The following is a 17,358-nucleotide window of genomic DNA, read 5'->3' as shown; positions in this document are numbered from 1 at the left end:
TGGGATCAATTCCCAATGATGTGGCTTTGTTAGAATAGTGAGTAATATTTTATTTGGATTTGTATTGATGTTCAGGTTGTGTGTTTTGCTTCTGTTATTCCAATTTTGTTGTAGGTGCCCGGAAAATGAGCGTTTATCTAGGGTTTTGCTTCTCCATTGCCATAACTTGCAATTTATCAATCTGAGACTCATGGGATTGGGTGAAATGCAAGTATGGCCTGTTTATTCTAATATTGCAAAAGAATTTTGTAGGAGGAGCAAGGGAGATATGTGTTTGAACCGACCCTAGGTAGACATCTCTATGTGGCTACCTAGTCTTGAAATAACAAAGCTACCCTAGAAGGCAAATGGCGATGATTCCAAGCATGTGACCCTAGAATCCATGATTTTTTATGGCTCCCTAAATTCTCATGAGGTTTTTATTGTATGGTTTGTTCATTTGGATATAGTTGCTTCACAAATGGAGACCTAATTAGCCCTTTAGGACAATTGGCCTTCACTAGTTTCAGACCTTTGTTTTTCATACCTTGACCCTTCCATTTGGGGAATTATGTAAGACATAAAAGGGTATTTGAATCTATGATTTTTTTGTCATTTTGTTTTGGAAAGTTTGGAGTTAAGGTCCCTTTACCCGTTTAAAAGGGCTACTAGCAAATAGGCCTAACTGTGAAGGTGCTATAGGATATTGTGTTGAATCCTGAAAACCAGTGTTGGATCTAGTCCATGTGAGTCATGTATGACCCAAAAAAGGTGTTGTAATGGTCAACAACCCTTGGAGGATTCATGGTGTATGATGGAGAAAATTTCCCAATTTCAGTAAGTATGAGTCTTGGATATTGTGAGATGTTGAACTAATGTTGTAGAGCCTTGCCTTGATAGGATCCTACTGTTGTTTTGAGGGGTTAGTATCATACATCTTGGAGTGTTTGGTAGGATACAAGGAGGGCTCTACATCAAAACCATGGAGGAACAAAGAATTGTGGAGGAGATCCTTCATAATTTTCTCTCTAATTTTGGTGCAATTATCATTGTCATTGAAGAGGCCAATGACACCTCTACATTAATAGTGGATGAATTAATGGGCTCTCTTGAAACCCATGAGTAGCACCTCCACTATATATTCCCAAAAGTAAGCTTTCAAATATCATGTCAATGCAAGAGGTAGGGAGAGAAGAAATAATGTTATCAAGAGCTCAATAGGTAGATGTAATGGGAACTCCTTTGAGAAAGGAAGTGTTAGAGGAGATTGGTTAGGACAATCTCAAAGCCATGAGGGAGAAAGTAGGTCTAGAACCAACTTCAAGCAAGGCAAGAAGAATAGTAGTTTCAATTAGATGTATACCAAGAGAAATGTTAAATGCTATTATTGTTAGATCAGTTTGGTCATTATGTAAGTGAGTGCTAGAAAAACAACAATAATCAATCAATGAAAAGTGCAAATGTGGCTGTTATGAATGTGTCTAAAATTAATTAGTCCACAACCTTCATTATGTGCAACATTGGTAGAGAAGGCAACCCTGAGGTTTGTTATTTGGACAGTGGTTGTAATAACTACATGAGTGGTAATGAAAGTTTATTTTATTTTATTGATAAAAATGTTAAGTCTGAGATTAAGATAGAGAACAATGGAATAGTTATAGTTGTGGGAAAATGATCTATTATGATCCACACCAAGCAAGGTGACAAGAAGAAAATATTAAATATTTATTTTCCCCTAGGTAGTAAGCACAACTTGATAAGTGTTGGACAATTGATCCAAAATGGATACAAAGTGCTAATGGACAAGAGTGAATGTATCATTGTTCACAAAGATGAGAGTAAGAAATTTGTTGCAGTAGTTCAAATAAGAAAGAATTAGATGTTTCCATTGAGGATAGGAGCTTATTTTTTGTCTCAATTTGTGGCAACACCTTCTAACTAAGAAAAATGTACAATAGTGTAGCAAACAACCTGCAAGGCAATCATTCAAGACCCCTCCAAGCTATGACATCTCAAGTACAGACACTTGGGCTATGTTGGTTTAAGTTTATTGTCTAAGAAAAGAATTTGGTTTTCCAAGGATAGTTGAGCCTAGTAGCAAGTGTGAAGGCTTGCATTTTGGTTAAACAACATAGGGAGTCAATTCAATTAGACAACTCAAGAAAACATTTCCATTGACAAAACCTAATATTTCATAACATTTATTGACAATTTTAGCTATAGAACGTGGATTTATTATTTGCAACATAAGTTCAAATCTTTTGATAAGTTTATATTATTTAAAGTTTAGGCTAAAAACGAGAGTGGACATGTCATTAAAGCCTTAAGCTTAGATTGTGGGGTAGAGTATACCTCCAATGCTTTTGTGAATATTTACAAGAAAAATGACATTAAGAAGGAGCTAACAGTTGCTTATACTCCACAAAAAAATAGAGTGGTTGAGAGGAAGAATAGAATCATTGTGGAGATGGAAAAGACAATGCTAAAGGCAAATGGACTCCCAAATGAGTATTGGTGAGAGGCTATAGCAACAACTTTTTATTTGATAAATAAAAGTCTGACCAAGGTGATTCATGAGAAGATCACTCATGAAGCATGGTCAAAACACACATGGAGGGTTGGGAACTTAAGAGTGTTTTTTTGTGTATCATATGCTCATGTGCTAAAGGAGAAGAAGAAAAAGTTGGATGCCAACTATGAGAAGTTCATTTTTATGGGTTATAGTGATGATTCCAAGGCATATAGGTTGTATAAACTCATCAACAAGAAGCTCATCATTAGTAGAGATGTGGAGCTCATTGAGAATGAGTCAAGGGATGGCTCAATGGATGCCTCTTCATTCACCTCACATGGAGTGTCCATTGAAGATAGTGATGGTGAGTATGAATATTAGAAAGATTTTGTAGTAGTAGATATGGAGATCTTTGAGAAACTTCACGTTGTTCGTGGTGGTCACAAATAGCTCTAGAGATCTCCTAAGACAAACACATAGTTAAACATGTTATCTTAGAATTTAGTAAGAGAGAACTCTAGACAACTTCAGATAGCTCCTCACATAGATAGTTAGTTAAATAGACAATATCAAAATTTAATCAAAGAGAGATCCAGACATTGCCACACAACTTCAAATGCAAGCAAGAAGGAAGACAAGCAGTTTTGGATAGCCACAAAATTGGGTCCCTAAAGCTCTAGATAGCTTTGAATTTCTTTGGGCAGCTATAGAAAACTTCAATCAAAGTCGTCATAGTAGAACATCAATATTAGTGAGAATATAGACCCCATTATTGCCTCCCTAATGTCAAAAAAGACCATGAGTCTAAAGGAGATCTGCAAAAATGAAAGTTATGATGATAATTTTGATGAGAATGTGAATTTTGCATTCTATTTTCATATTGATTTGATTACTTTGAGGATCTTATTAAAGAGGAGAAATGGTGTGAGGTAATGGATGAGGAAATAGATGCAATAAAGAGAAAGAAAACATGGAAGCAAATAGATTCTCCTCCTAACAAGCAAGTTATGAGAGTTAAATAGGTCTATAAGAATAGGAGTAATGTTGAAGGGAAAATAGAGTGACATTGTTGGTATTTGGCATAACTGATGTAGATAAGGTGATGTAATTGAAGATTGATGACTACAACAGTAAAGGATAGAAGTCTATTTGTGATAAAGAGATTGAGATTTTATGATTAGATGACATGATTATTCATTTGTATTGTCATTGATGTAAACTGATGTCAAATGATGTTCTTGATGTTTTGTTTTTTCATCTAAGTGATTTGGTTTACCGGAAGATAGGGTTTACCGGTAGAGAACTGAAGTCTGTGAAATAAGACTTTAACCAACAAAGAAAAGATGTTTTGATTGGATCCATTGATCGGCAATATTTGGTGATTTGTGGATTAGATGGTGAACTTGTATCATGGAAAGGATTATCCAACCAAAATCAAAACTTGTGATGATTACCGAAAGGAATGTTTCAAAATTTTGATGATGTTTTCTTATGGTTTTAGTATGGTTTAAGACTAGTGAAAATATCATCAAACAGTAATGATTTTTGTTATGGCGGTGATCAACAGTGAGTCTACATGAAGGTAGTAACATAGCACAACTTGGATGAATGATTTAGATGTTGTTTTAGTGTGATTCAAGGAATGATTTCTTGGGAATCAGTGAAACACTTAGTAGAGTGTTCTAAGGTTTTGACTTTAGTACATATCAGATTTTCATGATGGGTTACGATCAACCAACAATTGATATTGCATTATAATTTTTTGTAATGATTTGGATATTGATATGTGATGATCTCTTATGATTTGCATTGTAAATTCAAGATGTAATTAGGGTTCAGTGGTTGACCTAGTTGAGATGGCTATTTAGGATGGCACAGTTGATGTTTTTGGTGTCGGTGGTCTTAGAGAATGTGTTGAGCCATCCAAGTGAAGTGTGAGATCTACCTAAGAGTTGCACAGTGTTGTGCATAATTAGATCTGGTTAAGCAAGCAAAGAAGTGCAAGTTACAAATCATTTTATCACTGTTGTTCCCTAACAGTTGCAGCAGGTTAAATCCCCTATCCGGGTAGGTCCTAACATGCCTTAAAATTTAAAGTCCCCTAATAGGGAAGCTCTTAAAAGAGTGTTAAATCCTCTCACAAGGTTGATCCTAATAGATCATCAAGCTCCTAACTAGGTTGCTAGGAAAATCCCTTAATGGGGTGACTCCTAACAGGGTCTGCTCCTAACAGGGCGTACTTGAAAAGAGTACAAATATTTGTTGGTGCCAACTCCCACCGTGGTTTTCCCTATTTGGGTTTCCATGTCAAAAAATTATGGTGTTCATGTGTGGAATATTTTTCATGTGATGTTCTAGTTTATGTTTCATTTCATGCATTATTTCAGAGACAATGGTTATGATGTTTTATTAGAAGTTTATCGGAAGTTTATCAAGAGCTTACCATTACTGATAAGAGTTGTTAGAGAAAGTGATTGATCTAATAACATAAGTTGGTAAATGATAAAATCTATATGATTGCTTAAGTTATGAAAGAATTGATTGATGTGGTAAATGATTTGATTAATGTGTTAATAAAATCTAATAAAGGGGTTGTTATATCTGATTAAAGAAGTTGAGATATTTTGATAAATGATTTCAGATCTGATATAAGTTTGATTTTGGGTTTAAAGTTTCAATTGGTCTTAAGACTGATTCACCCCCCCTCTTAGTATTAACTGGATCCTCATAGGATTAACAAACATAAGTTAAGATTGGTTGTCAAGGGGTACAAACAACAGTTAGGGAGAGATTATGATGAGATGTATGCTCCTCCTGAAATGATAGAAACAATCTAGGTAGTTAGAGCAAGTGCAACCCAACATAAATGAAAGGTGTTTTAAATGGATGTTGAGTATGCCTTCTTGAATGGAGTGTTAAAAGAGGAAGTGTAAGTGAAGAATTCACCTGGTTATGAAGTTCCAAGTCATGAAGGGAAGGTATATAGGTTGAATAAGGCTATTTATATGTTGAGACAAGCTCCATTCGTATGGTTCAATGGGATTGAATCATATTTGATGAGAAATGGCTTTAGAAAAAATGATTATGAGCCCACACTTTACATCAAGGTATCTAATGGTGAGATTTTAATTATTCTCTTGTATGTAGTTGATTTAATTTTTATTGGGGATGATGAATTCCTCATTGTTGTTTTCAAAGAGGCCATGAAAAGAGAGTTTAATATGACATTTTTAGGTCTCTTGAGGTATTTTATAGACATACAAGTATAAAAAATGCATGATGGTATATTTATCTCTCAAGAAAACTAGGTAAATAAAATATTGAAGTGATTTAGAATGCAAAATAGTAAAATCTTTGTACCATTACTAATAACCATAGGTATTAAGTTGAGAAACGAAGATTATTGTAGCAATGGTGATTTGACCATGTACAAGAGTTTGGTTGGAAATTTGATGCATTGGATGACAAATAGGCTTGATATAATGCATGCACTGAGCCTTATTTCTAAATTTATGAAGACTCCTAAGGATGCCCATTCGCAAATGGGTAAAAGAATTCTAAGATATGTGAATGGCACCAAGGAAGTGGCATTTTGTATAATATATCTAATAATTTTAAGTTGGGTGGTTAAAAAGATAGTGATTGGGTAGAAAATATGGATGATAAGAAGAGCACATCAAGCTATGTGTTTTATTTGGATTTTGGTGTAATCTCACAAGCTTCTAAGAAGAAACAATTATTTCCCTATTTATAGGTAGGACTAAGTATATAGTAGTAAATGTAGTAGCATGTCAAGTTATTTGGCTAAGAAGATTCTTGACATATTTGATGGAAGAATAAGATGATGGAACAACAATTTATGGTGACAATGTTTCATCAAAATATTTAACAAAAAGTCCTATGTTTCATGGGAGAAGAAATAACATTGAAATTGGGTATCGTTTTATCAAACAATTAGTTGAGAATGGTAAAATTAAAATGGAGTTTCGTAGGACAATTTTGAGCACCTAAGAAGGAATTTGGGTATTGTTTTAGATTAGAAGTGATCTTATTTGTTAGCTTAGAACAAAGGGAGAGCTTTGGAAATTTCTCCTAAGCCTTTGTGCACACCTACCTATCATGGGCTATTTGTAGGAAGTTATTTGTGTGACATATTTGGGATATACATCCCCAAGTTCCTCCTAATATGTTGATCTATTCTATTGAAGATCTAATGCTAGATGAATTTGAATTTGAATTTGAGTAGGAATTTTTATGTGGACAATGCTAAGATATAAGGGAAATATATGCCCCAAGTTAGTAAGTTGAAGAAGAAGATAACATTTGGAGACAAACTATTCTAATTTGGCAAAGATGAAATTTTACTACAACAATAGTTTCTTAGTGAGTCAGTGCAATAATAAATTATTGCTCCAAACTCTTTGTATCTCCAAGTGAGCAGTTCGTGGAAGAGAGATCAATGTAGCTCCAGTTAGTCTAGTTTGTGTAGGTCCAAGTGGAGCACTAGTTTGTAAGAGAGATCAAAAAAGCTCCAGATAATTCAATTAGGAGAAACTCCAAAATGTTGTAAATAGATTTGTAATTGGTAGTTTATTTACTTTCTAAGTTTGTAGTTTTTTTTGTAATTTTATTTCTAAATTTATTGAAAGAAGAAAATCATTGCATATGTTCATTTTTCTTTTGTTTCCATTGTGTATTTCCAATGATTGGCAAATCTAAGTTGCAATCTTAGAGGTTTATTTGTTTCTCAGATTTACAGATTTGTATTAAAGTTTAGTCTCTACCCCTTATGGGAATTTCAAATTATTTACAAAATTGGGCACTTCCAATGCCCCAAAATTAAATTTATTTAAAACAAATGAAATGGATTAGTTCAAATGTAGACAATTCCCAAAAGTGTTGTGCATTTGTTAATTTTATTTTTTAAAGCTATGAGATTTCCACAATCCATATTGTATACTAGTTTGTTTTTCTGGATTCGATTGTGTGTATTTTTTTCCATCAACGAAATCCCCCAACCCACTCCTCTTTATATTGTCTTAAATATGCAACTCAACATCTTTCATATCATTGGAATTATTTTCATCCTAATGATGAATCATGGAGTGTGATTCAAAACGTTGATGGAAAAAAATACACACAATCGAATCCAAAAAAACAAACTAGTATATTTTATTTTTGTTATAGTTGGACTATAGGTACATTATAGATTATCCTCAATAATATCCTTTTAATTAAATATAGTGTTGAACTTTGTATTATTAACAATGTTTGTATAAATCAAAAAGTTAGGTTAAGTTTATATAACTGTTTAAAAAATTGTTAGTATTATTTTTTTTGTTATTGTATTCTTATAGTAGCAATATGGGGTTTGGTAAAAAAGGTCCCATAATTTGTTGGAATTGATGTCCAACTACTGCATCTACTCCTCTCCATATCTTGTAATTAAATAAATATTTTATTTATTTAGTTATTTTATCATAAGCATTCTATTAATCCTCTTTTATCCTTTCCTTATTTAAATAAATATTTTTTATTTATTTAAATTTTTTTCTCTAAATTAAATAAATATTTTATTTATTTAACTGATCCCACTTCCTCTATTAATTAAATAAATTTTTATTTATTTAATTAATTCATTATCTTTTTCTTTTCATGACACATGTCATTTATCTCTTAATTTTCCTCTACCTACCCTCTTATTATTTTTATCATTTTCTCTACCTACCCTTTAATCCTAGTCAACCATTATTTTTTTTTGGCTCTTAATCTTATCCCTCCATTTTATAAAGTGTCTTCTATATAAGAGGATTATTTTATCCTTCTAAGCCTAATCAGTCAATCAATCTTGAAGTGATCATACGACTTTACAAGCACAATCTGTTCTTTGTTAAGCTCCTATGTGTTGGCAATTAACACTCATCTGGTGATTTCAGATAACTTTCGATAGTTGCATATTTATTTGGGTTTGTCATTGATGGAAAATCTTTTTCGTGACTCAATCCAATGGTTGTGATTCAACTTATCTAGAAGATGGAGGTAACCAGTAGGAAGTTAACTAGTAAAATAGGGTATTTCAGTAATATTTTGATCTGGACTGATCTCCGATGATTGTGGTGTTTTGGTGTGTTCGTTCCCAAATCAACAGATTCTAAATCCTAGAGAAATAGCCACTAACTCATAAATAGACTCAGAATTGGACTTGGCCAATGAACAAGGTACAACATGAAAGCTACAATCTTCTACTCTTCAGGCTCTATAGGACCTAGGCAGTTTTACCTATTGCATTGTCATCCATATATTGGCTTCATTCTTTCTGAGAATGCACCATACAATAGATGCTTTCAATGAAAATGTACCAAGGAAAAACATGACATACTACAAATTCTGGCTTGAACCTTAGTTTCTTATCACTTTTGCTTGCATTGAAAGAGGACTCTAATTTATTCCTACTCCTAATAGAGAAAGACAAAAAACTAAATATAAAAGGGGAAATAAGAATATAAAGATGACCCATAAGCTTTAAGAAAGTATGACTAGTGCCTTTTCTAAGGGAAAACTGAGCCATCTCACAATCCTAGTGACAAACAAAGTAACATTATCAGCATTAAAGTTCAACACTAAACACTTAAGACTTGCTTGAAGTACTTAGATTGAGTATGCATTAATAACCTCCCCACAATCTCTCAAAATTTATTACAGTATTCAAGACATAATTTAATTCATTTAGCTTGAAATGAAACCCATCAAAGAGTACACATTCCCAATTAGAGAAGACAAATTTATATGTCATTAACACAACAACACATCACAAGAGATATGAGCCAGAAAAATGAATGTTCCCTTTATTGATTTTCAAGATAAAATTGATACATTCATGAAGATGTTAGCATGAATCACAAAAACTGTCAAGAGACTATCTATTATTATATGAAAGTTTTCTTTAATGCATACATATCAAAAGTTTGTAATCCTTCTTTTTGGCCCTGAATTGCCTTTTATAATACAAGGGAGAAAAACAAGCCTCGGGCCAAAGAAGGCACATGTCCAAATTTAATTGCATTACAAAATTGTCCTAAAGCCTAAGTCCTTGACTTCTATGTGCAACCTGCATTGAATGGTGGTGGCTGAAAAGGCATTATCCTGGGAGCCTAGGTTGTTGATCTACAAAAGATGATCTCACACTTGTACCTCATATCTACTCTCATTAGGATGAAAAGTGCAATCTGGCATGTGGTGGTAGGTACCTTGGATATTGTTTCTTATTGATTGAGTGCTCTAATCATTCTCCCAAAATAGACATCCTGCACAAAACTTTTAGGAGTATCAAAAAAGGAAAGACTGTGACTAGTTCTCCTTTTCAAGTTGCTCTTCTCCAAGGAGCAATATTTTTTATACAACACCTCAATATCATCAGCTAGCCAAGAAAAACCCTTCAAGCTATGCAACTTGTTCATAGCTTCCTTTGTTTTGTGGGTGGGCACAACTGCAGCTCCCAAAGCAAATCTATGTTATATTTGTTCTACTTCGATAATTTTATCAATAATATTAAGAAATGTATCATCTTGGTTTGGGTAACCTTTAAAGGATGTCAAAATGATATTTATTGCTTCTTGGAAGCCCTATTTCCATTCCTCTAGGCTCTTAATATGCCCATCATTTGTCAAAATCATAGGGACATGCCACTTTTTGAGCCCCTAGAAAGAATCAATCATCCCTATTCATGCTTTTCTCTCCTCCTCTATGTTGGGTAACTCTTTATTTAATAAATTATAATTCTTCCAAGTTACCCCTACAATTTGAGGTGGCTAGGCTACATTTTTCACAACCAACATGACCTCCTTCAGGATTTAAACCCTTGGTAGCCATGTAGCTCTACTTGGTTGCAAAAATGAAATGAATTCATCAAGCTGACTCAAGACCTTAGATGTCAAAGAATATGAAGTGTGAACTTCATCCAATTTATCAATGATTTTATTTGAAATCCTCAAAATTGTTTTTTTCCTAATTTCAAAATAATTGCTTGTAGCTTCATCTTTGACCCTTTGCATTTCTTTATTCATTTTCTCCAGTTCTTAAGGCCTAATCCCCTGAGAAGAATTAGCTGATATCTTCTTTATTTTCTCTTTTAATGCAATGTTCTCAACGAATAATTCATTGTATTTTTCATTTAAAGAAACATGCATATCCTTTATCTTTACATGCTTTTGCTCCAAATCTTCTACTCCAAGTTAAGAAAACTGGATTTGATGTTTGGAAATTGCCACAACCTGAGAAGTAGTAGTATCTTAAAGGGTCCTTACAACAGAATCCCTTGTTTTGTGTTGTACCCCCTACAAAACTATGGGCTTTTGAGTGCTAGGAGCCTTTTACCATACAACAAAATCTTTTGAGCTTATATTGACCTCGGATCCATGTTCTCCAAACTCTCTTGCAAAATTTGGGTTCTTCTGTCGCATGCTCTGATCTAGCAAGAATATCCTTTCAAAATTCCACCCTACGACAAGGAGCATTCTACTATTCATCACCATTTCTTGGCCCTCTTAAGGAGTGCAATTAAAATTGTTCTTGTCAAAATTGTTGATCTCTTCATCAAACATATTCTTCAATTTTTCTCTTAGCCAAAATGATTTAAACTCAGGGGTATTAACAAAATTGTCATCCGCCATAAAATTATTGGAAGCAACAATCCTTTCATCACCTGCTTCTTCTATAGGGATTATGCTTGGGATGATAGATCTATCCAGATCATTGAAAATTTCAGCATTTGTATCATGGTGGAATGTCTCCCTCAGAGGAGAAGATGGTGGCACCGAAGTATCAAAATCATCCTATATATCCACAAAATTAGACATATTGGCTTTTCCCTTTTTAATCTTCCTACCTTGTCTGAACATCACCCCCTTATCCTTCTATATTTCCCCCTTAGAGGACTCTATAGGTGCCTATTCAATTATATCTGCCTACCTCTTCATTTGGTAAGCTTTAGGATCTAGATCGATTGGCTTTTCTTTCTATTCAACTCCTTTATCATTGGCCTCTCTTCTTAGTAATTCATCCTTAATTATATAATCTTCTTTTCTCAGCATGAAAGACATTCTAATAAAATCATCTTGGAAATGCCAGAAGGAACCTACAAAATTGGGGCCTTCTTGCTTCCTTTCTCTCTCAAATTTATTCATGAGGTCCCACTTCTTCCTCCTCTGATCCACCTCACGTGGATGTGCATTTCTAATTAGGTCCTCCTTTCTACAAAAGAATGAAAATACCCCTTCTCCTTCAGTTTGTTTACTCTAATAACATTTATACATCCCTTGGGGTCAAAATGCCTGGCCTGGGCAACTCTCAATCTGTAATGTTTTCACCAAAAAGCTTTGCATCTTCTCCAAAGCCTCACAACCCATAGTGAATTAATCAAAAACTGTTACCTTGGGGAGAACCCTTCCCTTTTTATTAGTTTTGATTCTCTCCTTGACCGTCCACATCATTTTCTAGATGAATTCAAAGAATGATAACCTTGGAGAGACAAAAAGTGGCAATACATGGGGTGCCTGCTCACACCGATAAACTATGATAATTGTACAATTGTCATAAAAGAATAAATCCCCAAAATTGTGGGTGAATGCACCCTCGGGATAGATCAATCTAGTGACCTTATAAATCCTTATTCTTAATAATTTGATGATTTATTTAGGTAGTCTTGGCAATACTACCCCTATCCTTTTCAAAATTTTCATCAAAAAGTGGTAAAAGAATACATTGTAATCACCAAATTTGGACCCCTTGTCCCATACCTGAGTCCATCTTTGCACTAGCTATGGGAGACCTGTGTAGGGATCATTGATTGTTAATTTTTAATTTTGGGCCCCAGTAGGATTTGTTTTAATAAAGAATCAAATGGCATACCAAAAGAAAAAAGCATGAATTTTAATTTTTCATCTTTATTTTTAGCCTTCATCAGTCCTTCATGAATCTTATCATGAATAACAATTGCGAAGTTATATAATTCATTTATTGAGGGGTGTTGAATATTAATAGCCATCATCATAAAATTAATGGGCAATTTGGTGAGCCCATAGTGAACCTCGAGGACTTGCCTTAATGCATAATAAGTTTTGACAAAGTAGGGCTCAAAGCAGTCAAGCATGAATGACTCCCTTTCAAATGGTAGGAAATAATTATGTGAATCCTTGTATAGTTTCCTCATGAAATGAGGAACAAGGTCCTTCTTGTACCTGCCTCTCTTATTCTCATAATACCTCTTCAAATTGTCCATGTTTATGCTTGTGAGGGCAAATTTAGCTAACTGAAAACACTCAATGATGGCTTGAGGAGAGATTTCTAGTAGGGCGTAGCCTTCTACAATCCTAACAGCTAGGCTTGGATCATCATATGCTTTTGCCAACTCCCTTATGAGCATAGGCTCCACAAAAATATTGGGCACCACTAATCTGCCCAAATTCAGTATCTAGGGGTTGCATATTGGGATGGCCTTGTCTCTGTTACCATAGAATGAATGGAAAATGTCCCATCCCCTTTCCTTGGTGATAGCAACCCTACACCCTACCTCTTTGTCAGTTAAAATAGCCCTGAGGTCATCCTGCATTGTGGATCCCTCAAATAATTCTAGCAAGTCTTGGTGTAGGCTCTTGGTCTGTCTAGTTGGCCTTGGTGCACTTTCTTCCAATTTTTTCTCAACCTCATATTGCAGCTCTTTAGTAGTCATGGTAGGAATAATTCGAGTAGGAGGTTGTGCTGATGGTTGCTCTTGTTGAGTAGATGATTATCTTGCGGATTGCTTCTTGGAGTGCTTTGCAGGCTTGGGAGTCTTTTCTTTGGTTTGAGTAGCCTCCTTGGCTGGCTCCCGAGGGTTTCCCTCTTGTAGGGTATACTTCTATAAAATTGGGGCTCCCTCAATAGGTGGGTTAATTGTAGCGGGAGGACCATGTGTAGGGGCTGGGGTTTTAGTAGAGGCTTCTTCAGCTGAAGCCTTCTTGGTGCTCTTCCTCCTCTTTGGAGTGGGTTTTCTTTGTTTAGGAGTGGGAGAGGGCTCATATGAAGACTCATTGTCAGAAACAACAATGATGGGCTTCTGGACTCATTTTCTCTTTCTCTTTATGACCTTTTCCTTTGGAGGTGAGTTGGCTTTAGCCTCCTCAGATACCTGTGAGACGGTTTTAGAGATTTGTTGCACAGAAGGGGCACTCACAATTTATTGCATGGGGGAACCATATCTATAGGTGTAGCCTCATTAATAAGAATTGATGAGCTTGCCTCAGTTGTACAATCTTTCTTGGCAGCAGGGATAGTATTTTTCTTAGTAGGGGAAGCCATCTTAACACTTGAGACTGAGAAAAGATTTGGAAAATAAATGCAAGAATAAAACCTATCGATAATACAACTCAGACAACTCAATATATCATAGTAGCAGTTTGATAATACACACAAGCAAGAAATAATCACTTATTGGTTTTCTCTTTGATTGAAATTACTAGAAGGTGCACTACAATGCTAGAATTCACTTTTCTTTTCTCTCTAAAATGCTTTAATTCTTTTTGGATGCAAGCTATGAAAGAATGCCACTGAATTTTCTTTTTATTGTGATGCCATTAATTCATTCATGTTGGATAGAGGTAGTCGTTGGTGATAATTTTGAATTTCGCTCATTGATCTAACAATAGATTTTCAAGATTGTGCATTGACCTCCTTTGAATAGTGAAGTGGCATCCTCTTAAAGTCCCTTCCATCGTCTTAGAAATCTATACTCTTTGGAGATTTCTTGGCCATCTTAGCTTTCTGTGTGGGATAAGCTTCTATTGTAGATTTCCTTTGTTTTATTTATCCTGCGATTTCATTTACCCTTTCTCCCATCCTTGCGAGATAAGTTTTTATGTTCTTACTTTGGAAATCTTATCTGGCATTGGTCCTAGCCCTTCCTTTTTCCTTTCTCCTACAACCCTTTTCTTTATGTTTTTATCGTCTGTAGGATAAGCTTTTGAATTATCCTTTTCTTATCCCACAACATTTCTCTTATCCCCACAGAAATGCACGGGATAAGGTTTTCTATTATTTCCCATTTATAACTCTTATCCCATGGCCATCATTTGAGCATGAGGGACACATCACGAGATAAGACTTCCTCTATGATCTTTCAACATTATTATCCTACGGTGCACCCTTGAGTTTCACCATTGTTCTTGATCTCTGCCGCCCTGTGGGATACACCCTTTTACTTTTTGCTTAAGTATTTCCTTATCCCATGACTCTTTTCTTATCCTCGTGGGGACGTGCTTCATAAGAAAAACTTTTCATCCTTCTTTGTTAACTTGTCCCGTGTTGCTCTGTAATTCTTTTATAGTGGCTTGGAAATCCAACAGGATAAGACTCCCTTTATATTTCAGTTAGCCCTTATCCCATGGGCCCTTTACAGCGTTCCAGGTTCATTGTGGGATAAGCCTTCACTGCTTGCTTCCTTTGACCACTCCTTATCCCGCATTGCTTGCCTTCTAGTTATCATGGGATAAGGACTCCTTTCTAATTCCTTCTTTCTTCTTATCCCATGGTGCTAGACCATTGATGAAAATGTGTCACGAGATAAGATGCACTCTTTGGATATTACCGTTTTCTTATCCTGTGGGGTTGAAATTCATGTTGAAATCACTTGTAGGATAAGGGATAGGGGGCGCTTTCTTTTGAAATCTTATCCCAAGTGACCGAGTCACTTGGGGCCGGTACTTAAGTGAATATTTAGAACACGTGGAAAATTTTAGGGGTTAAATGGTCATGCATGAGGCCTTCGTAGGGAAATAAAAGACTTAAGACTTGGGGCTTTTAGTGATACTTAAAAATATTTTGCATATTAAAATAACCTTTACAAATGGTAATTCCTAACGCAAGGGGCCAGTAATCAAATGACAAACAACCCTTTTGATCATCACTTAAGACACAAACACTTGCTATCATAAGTCAACATTGAGAAATAACATAACTTGAGAGAAGTAGAAGGAGAAGCTTAGACAAATAAAACCCCAACGAACCCTAAAACCCTAACTCTCAGGAAACATGCATTGCATAAAGCCAAAATTTACCATATCCAACAGTGGCTCTAGCATGGGGATGTTTGACCCATTAGGTCAAAGTGAGAAGATAGATCTCTAGGACAACAGACCAATAAAAAAAAACACCAAAGTATTTGCAAAGCCCTAATCGAACCCTAAAACCCTAAACCTACTATGCATGGATAACAGATTAAGAAAATAAATGTTTCAAAAACTGTGTATGCACGGGCAGTTCCTACATTTCATCATTCATGATTGTGAGGAAATATGAATCCTCACCATGTCTTTTTTTAATAACAAAAGGCCCTAGCCATACAGCTTCAAATTTACCATGCTTACCTTTATCTTGAGTTTTGACATTCTAGAGCAGCACCAATTCATTAAATTCAAATTTTCTTTCTGATGCCTTTTTGTCAAACAGATACTTGCTCCTTGGTTGCATCTTTAGTTTCTTTTTGTGGGCATCATTTCTAGCTTCATCTAATTCTGCAAGTTGTTCCATCCTTCCTCTTAATGGATCTGATATTTCTAGGTCATTCTCATGGATGAACTTATACACAAGCAACATGTTATTCACTAGCATTCTTGCTTTAGATCCATACACTATTTCAAAAGGAGACATTCCTAGGACCTTCTTGACAGTGATTCTATCTTCCCATAATGACATTTTCAACTTGGATTCCCAAGCTTTTTTGTTCTTCTCAAGAGTTCTCTTAATGGTCTTCATTATACTCTTGTTACTAGACTTGGCTTGTCCATTTACCTATGGGTGGTATGGGGATGCATATGATATACTTATCCCATATGATTTACAAAACTCTATGAACTCTTCATATCTAAAGCACATGGCATTGTCCATGATGAGTCTCACTGGTACTTCAAACCTAGTCACAATATTGCTTATTAAGAAATCAATGACTATCTTGCTAGTTTCTAGACTCATGGGAATAACTTCCAGACATTTAGTGAAATAATCTGTGGCAACCAACATCGACTTGTGTACACCACTAGATCTTTCAGTGATTTGTCCAATAAAATCAATGCCCCACTGATGAAAGAGGGCTTGCACTTGCATCGGTCTATATATAGAAAACTTAAAATTTAAAAACTTCTTCAATCTTAGTTAGATTAACATGATATTTTAAATCCATACTCAGGTAACCCATCCGAAGCATCATAACCCCTAAAAAAGTAGGAACTTAGCTTTTTGGGTCAAAACTTGAAAGTTTTTGATCGTGATCAATGTCGGTCAGTGGTGTTGGTGCAAACCCTAAGTCCCCACTCCGAAAAAGAAAAAAGAGACACCCTAAAAAAAGGGAAAACTTTCTAAAATAGCCATCCTGAGGATCGAGCTGAAAATGCCAAAAATGAAACTTCCTAGAAAATAGGAAAAAGCAAAAAAGAAAACTTTCCCAAAATAGAAAGTTGTCCAAATTTGCTCAAATCAATGCATTCTTCATCCTTTGGCCTTTCCACACACTTTGATGATGTCTAGAGTCTGTTATCACTTGGCTTGCAAAAAACTATCTTTCAATCCTTAAGACTTAAACCATTCAAAACTTGACAGAACTGAGCAAAACTAAAGCGGAAGGCCATGAGACACTAACAAAAACCCTAGAAAGCAGGAAAGGAGAGGGTCCCCATTCTCAATAGGGTGATGTGTGAAAAATGTCGCAACAGTACACAAGCTCTTTGGCTCAGAAAAGTTTTTGAGGAAATTGGAGAAAAGAAAATTAAGCCTAAAGTGATTTATTGTGACAATGTGAGTGCCATCAAGTTAGCAAAGTATCCATTTCATCACAACAGAAC

The sequence above is a fragment of the Cryptomeria japonica genome, chromosome 5, assembly GCF_030272615.1.
Source record: "Cryptomeria japonica chromosome 5, Sugi_1.0, whole genome shotgun sequence".
Classification (NCBI taxonomy): Eukaryota; Viridiplantae; Streptophyta; class Pinopsida; order Cupressales; family Cupressaceae; genus Cryptomeria; species Cryptomeria japonica.
Note: the sequence above shows the minus strand (reverse complement) of the source record.